A 6,224-nucleotide genomic window follows, 5' to 3' on the forward strand; every position below is an offset into this window, starting at 1 on the left:
GTGGCTGCACTGTTGAGCATTCCCTTGTGACCAGGTGGCCTGAGGTTCTAATAAAGTGGCTGAGGTGATGCACATCAGAAATGCCCAATCCACTCTCTTCTTCAGGGGCTGTGTGCATAAATAGGGAAACCCCATTTCTAGGAAAGTTTCTAGGCCATCAGCACTCTCCTCCAAAAGAAGTGAACCATCAGCGAGATGCTGACATGCAGAAATGACTCAATATAGTTTGGGTTTTATTTATTTATTTTTTAGTTATAGGTAGACACAATATCTTATTTTTATGTAGTGCTGAAGATCAAATAAGCGCCTCACCCATGCTAGGCGATTGCTCTACCTCTGAGCCACAACCCCAACCCTGCAATATAGTTTCTTTTTTTTTTTAGTTGTAGATGGTCATAACACCTTTATTTTGTTTGTTTATTTTTATGTGGTGCTGAGGATCGAACCCTGCGCCTCATACCTGCAAGGCAAGTACTCCAACATTTAGCCACAACTCCAGCCCCTCAATATGATTTTAATAGACATATTTCCATTGTGCCATTAGATTTGGAAAGCATATGCGGGTAACATAAAGCATAATTCAAGATGCACAAACCAAATGTTTTATATTCTCCATACACAGCTTACACACCAAACACATATATATGTCTGCATTTTTTGTTGTGAACAAGCAGAGAGCTAGCACGAGGCAGAAAAAAAAAGGATAAATTATTTTTCATCTAATGAGGTTGGGATAGATGAAAAACTTGAACTTCAGCCTAAAAATTCTATGACTCTAAGATACAGAGGACGAGAGAAATAATATAACAGCATGTTTATCCATCAGAAGACAGAGAGTTAGACAGATAAATGTATCAACGTATTTCAACTGCATGACAGTGAATATACTGTTGCTAACAACTAAAGTTATACTGGTTTTGCAAACTCCGAGCATGGGGACAGGTGTCATCACTCACTCCACAGCAAAAGAAACTGGTTTGAGGGCTATATCACCCTGCCCTGCTGTGGTTATGCTAAAGACAGCTATGGGAAGGTACAATCACACCACCAGCCATTGACTATCTGGAATCCAATAGATGATATATGATTACAAGTAAAATCCACACACACGAATGATACAAATTGAAAGCTTTTGAGCACAGACATCTAATGAAAACAGAATTTGAAATCAGCATGCCAAGTCTCAGGTTGACCCTCCCTTTTGCTCTGCATTTTAACAAAGTGCTATTTGTGCATCTTCATCAGCAGTCAGGGCAATACTCATTCAAAATGCAGATTTCCAGGCCCCGCTCCCAATCCACTGAATCAGAATCAGGGCCTGGGAATCTACATTGTGATAAATTCCCCAGGTGCATTTTTATCCATACTAAATTGCTGCTCACCTGAACTGACACAGGTTAGAATAGCCTTAATGGGAGGTATGTGCGCACTTTCCATGACAAAATTTGTGCATTCAAATGAATTGGTACAGATCAAACTGGTACAGATCAAGCTGTGCGTGTAAATGCACCCTCCTCCTATAGATTCTCATATCTACACAGGGTTGTGAGGGAAGAGAATCAACATTTATTAAATGCCCATTATAGTTTAGTTTTTAACAAACTGTCTTATCACTCCCTCTTCAAAATAAACCTATGTGAGCTATGGATGGAAAAAGTTAAGCTTAGAGGAACTGTTCTACACTCACGGCCTGGAAAATGGCCCAGTTAGTTTGTGAAACTGGATTTATCTGACCCCAGCCTCCTCATTCCATTGTACTAAGCTCACACACACATGAGAACACAAAGACGCGCGTCATACCACAGCATAGGGTAGGAGTCAATGCAATTAAATTACTTTTAGAAACTTTTCGCATCAACAGAAATGTAGCTTTTAATGCACTCATTCTATTAAGAGGCATTCTTTGGTCTGTTTGCTGACAGTGGAATACAGTGTCTGACCACTATCACACCATGTTGAACAGTGAATTTTAGTAATCAGAAGTATGTTTGGGGACATGTTAGAGTCAAATTTAACAGTGACTCTTAATTTGTGCAAGCTATAAACTAGTACAAAATGAAATCACTTCAATTCGCTCTGTACCTCACACTACCGTACAAAGGGAAAGACCAACAAATTTACATCTACCACCTGTCCTTCTGATGGTGCTCCCTAGCCCACCCCTCCTCCTCTGGACCTGACATGCTGGCTCCTTCCACTGGGAAACCCCATCCATGGGCTTTTGGAATCATGTTCTTCTGGGGTTCTTCTTTGCTCTCCCGCCAGAATTCTCTCTTCCTCCCTAGGTCCTTTCTTTGCTTAAAAGCTCCATCCTCAATCTTTTTCTCTATATACACTCTCTGCTGGAAAATCTCTCTTCCACCTCTTGACCTTTTCTTATATACTAATGACTCCAAAACTAGCCCTGACCTTCCTGTGGAGCCCAAAGCTGCATCAGCCTGGGAGGACAGCATGCTTCACCACTTCTGACTCAGCGCCTCTGAAATACAGCATCTTGCCTCCTCCCAGGCTTCCTCCATGGCACTGCGGCTCTGGGAAGCTCAGGGTTAGCACGAGCTGCTCCTTCTCCCCTGACCATCTGATTCTGTCAGTTCTTCCATTTTCCTCTGCTCCATTCCATTTCACTACCCTCATCCTCAACGGATGATCATCCACTCTGGGCCTTCCTTCTCCCCCGCTTTCCCTTTGTTGATTACAACAGTCTATTTCCCTTCTTCTCCTCCCAATGTCCCCCAAACCACACACAAGCACTTGCTCCTAATGCAAAGCACGGGTTAATACATTCAAATTTCCTAGTTGGCATCTGAGGCCATTATTGTTCGGCACCAAATGTTCTCCAGCTTTCCTTCCTACTGGATGCCTGTACAGACCAGTTCTAACTCAGCTAGCTGCACTTGACATTTTTCCCTGAATATGCTCCATGCTTTCTCCATCTCCCTCCATCCCTCCTATGTCAAATGTCTCCTCAAGTTACCAGAATATCTTCTTTTAACATTCACCATATAGCATTTCTGTATATTTTGTTTTCAGCTGCATAAGGGTCTGATGGGAAAGATTCTAGGTTGTTTCACCGCTGAGCTATCCATCCCCGTTAGCACAGCGTCATACTTACAGGAGGCACCCAAATATTTGCTATATAACATTTACAGAACTCCTAAAGTTTACAAAGCATTTCACATTCAACATCTCATTTGTTTTTATTTGGGACTCAAGTTATTACAAGTAGCATTCAAGCCTTGCAATCTGATTGCTATTGCTGAACACAATTCTTGCACAGATTTCTAACTTACTTTCTTATAAATCAAACAAAGGTTATTTCTTCAATTGCTTTATTTTTGACCACCTCTAGTCCTCTGGCTTATGAAGCTAAAAGAGGAGAGCATTTTGAACCAAAGAAAGCCCCCTTGCCTAATTGCCTTTTCTTCTGTCTGTGAATAAATAATACAAATAAAAAGGCCCCCATGAGCAGGCAACAGTTGTGGAAAAATAAAAATTTTTATAAAAGCAAAATGACAAATTCCTTTCTAAAGATTTTGAGATTTTAAAAATAGCTCTCCTAGGGGCTGGGGCAGTAGCTCAGTGGTAGAACGCCTGCCTAGCACGTGTGAGGCACTGGGTTCAATTCTCAGCACCACATAAAAATAAGTAAATAAAAAATAGCTCTCCTACGTGAGTTAATCTCCAGCGTCCTTACAGCTACTAGTCCACCATAGTAACAATAGAAAATTGCTAAGAGTTGAATAATTCCCTGCTAAGAAACTGGACACAACAATTATAAAAACATAATAAATCGGTTTGTAAACCCAAGGGCCTTGTAGGAGCTCAAGAAATAATTTGTTGAGTGAAAAATAAAGGAACTCAGAAAAGGCCTTACTATTGTTTATAAACAGCATAAATTTAGTGGATGGAAAAATATGTTAAGGTGGGGGGAAAAATGAAAACTGAATTGAAAGGCAAGAACTTGGATATGTCCATTACTCTGGTCTGTTCCAGTGACAGATGCCACTCAAGACTGCTGAGAGCTGGGTAAAGGAGAGCCAGCCGGGTAGGCGGTGCCCCTCTGACTCCGCCTCTCTGGAGTTCGGTGGAATGTGGGTTGCAAGCTCCTGGAGGGCAGGCACTTTGCTTTGAACTTTGTGTTCCTCACATAGCACTTTGCATATAGAATAAACTCCATAAATGAAGCATGAGATGCAAAGCCCTCCATGACCTGTCTGTGTTTTCACAGTTCTGCCCTTTAACACCTTTTCTGTTTTACCTCCCAGGGGTATTGTAAGGAGGAAATAAAAATACCACTCTGAATGTCCTCAGTACACTGCCTGGCACACAAACATAAACAAGTGCTTGACAAATGGAAGTTGTTACTGTCACCATCTGGGGCTTTGTACACGCCTCCAAGGCAGGGCTGCCAGTTCCTGGTTACAAGAACCCCAAGTGTCTCGGGAAGGGTTCTTCACGCTTGTATACTGGATGCCTGGCACCATGCTCACCTACAGCAGGCCAGGAAGCTGGTTGTAGGACTGAGCATCAGGGATCCACATTCCAGTCTTGCTTTGACCCCCGTCTACTAGGTAACTAACCCTCAAGAGTCACTTCAACTTCTCAGGCCTCAATGATGTCTCTGGGTCCCCCTAGGTCAGAGAAGCCACTATCTATGAAAAGATGAATAAAAGCTCCCATGGCAGAACTGGAATGAGAAACTGGTTGTCCTAAAGCCCCATTCCCTCATTCCCCTTCATCACAGAGGCCTCACAAGTCATGTCTCCTTAATAACTGCTGTTTGAGAGTCATGGACACTTTGTAATCCCCAAACTTGGGATATAGCTGTCATAAATCATACAACCCTTAGGAGTTCCCTAGTTCCTCGAGAACAACCATTTTCTATTTCAAGTAGACTAAGGAGAGATATAAGCTTTGTTACCTCAGTTAGAACGGACCAGCCTTAACAGAGTTAGCTTCCCGTGCTTTGGAAGAAATCACTTGGAAATTCTTGGTACTGAGTCCTCCATCTCCTCCACATCAAGATCTAAAAAAAAAAAAAAGAAAAAAGTGCAATGTCCCATGAGTTGCTGCCAGGATTTGATGCTTCAGCGACAACAGGAATTGCAATTAGCATATATTGAACACCTACTGTAAGTCAAGGACTGCACATATGCTTGACACATGAGGCCTCCAGTAATCTTCATAATATTTGAACACCTACTGTAAGTCAAGGACTGCACAAATGATTGACACATGAGGCATCCAGTAATCTTCGTAATATTTCTCAGGTATACAGAGCATGCACCCATTTTACAGACGTAAACATGCAGGCTCCAGCGAGATCATGGAATCAGTTCAAATTCACACAGCTGATTTGAGAGTTGGGACTCAACCCCAGGTTCAAATGATTGCAAAGCCTGGACTATTAACCAGTAAGTCTGGGTTTCAACGGCTGTTCTGACAATGACCAGCTTTTTGAAATTTTTTAATTACATTATATAAACTGAAAACCAAAAGTTTCACAAACGATGATTACCCTTACAATGTGCAATGCGCACTATTTTCTATTTTATTCTTTTCTATTGCACTACATATTCTAAACAACCCCCTCCCCCTCATTTTTTCCCTCAGTAGCAACCCACTAAACGGATTCCACAATCTTCTAATGGGTTCTCACTCTCTGGGAAAATCACTGTGCACCTCACCAGAAGTTTCTTTGAAACCACGACAACCCCCGCCCCCATTCTTTTCAACCATGGGTAGTTCAGCTTCACAATTAGAAGAAAAGGGTTTAACCTTTAAAATATACATAAGGCACCATAACACATGCCATCTATAATGGATCCTTGGAGTGTACGTTCATTTAGGGCCGAAGTCCAGAATGTATTAGGCACTTACCTACAGCAAAGCAGAAGTTTTAAAGCGGATTCGCGAACAAACTAAAATCTCAGGTGATTTACTGGATACTCTGCAAATAAGTGTCTAAGAGCAGGCGGCGGTGCTGTAGCGACAGAGCCCACCTAACTGCAGCAGGAGCAGGAGGCTGAGATTGCAAACCCCTGGGGGCAGGGCCCTGCCTTTGCACGTTCAGTTCAATTGCAGGGGCTCAGCGTTGCACTGGAAATCACATTCCCGGAGGACCAGGACTGCGGTCCAGTTCCGACCCCGGGGAGGGGAGGCGCGACAGTCAGCGCAGCGCCCGAGCCCGCTGGACCTGAGCCCACTGTGTCCCCGGTGTGCAT

The 6,224-nt window shown here is 42.7% G+C and overlaps 1 protein-coding gene across 1 annotated transcript in view; it reads right to left on the minus strand.

Moving 5' to 3' along the window:
* The window catches only part of Zbtb38 (zinc finger and BTB domain containing 38), a 70,276-nt gene that overhangs the window by 32,363 nt on the left and 31,689 nt on the right, over nt 1–6,224 (minus strand). Inside the window, exon 5 of the mRNA XM_015486987.2 lies at nt 4,922–5,026. The gene's annotated coding sequence lies outside the window, so the exon portion shown is untranslated. The remainder of the gene's footprint in view (nt 1–4,921; nt 5,027–6,224) is intronic.

This window comes from Marmota marmota, unplaced genomic scaffold (genome assembly GCF_001458135.2).
Source record: "Marmota marmota marmota unplaced genomic scaffold, marMar, whole genome shotgun sequence".
Classification (NCBI taxonomy): domain Eukaryota; kingdom Metazoa; phylum Chordata; class Mammalia; order Rodentia; family Sciuridae; genus Marmota; species Marmota marmota.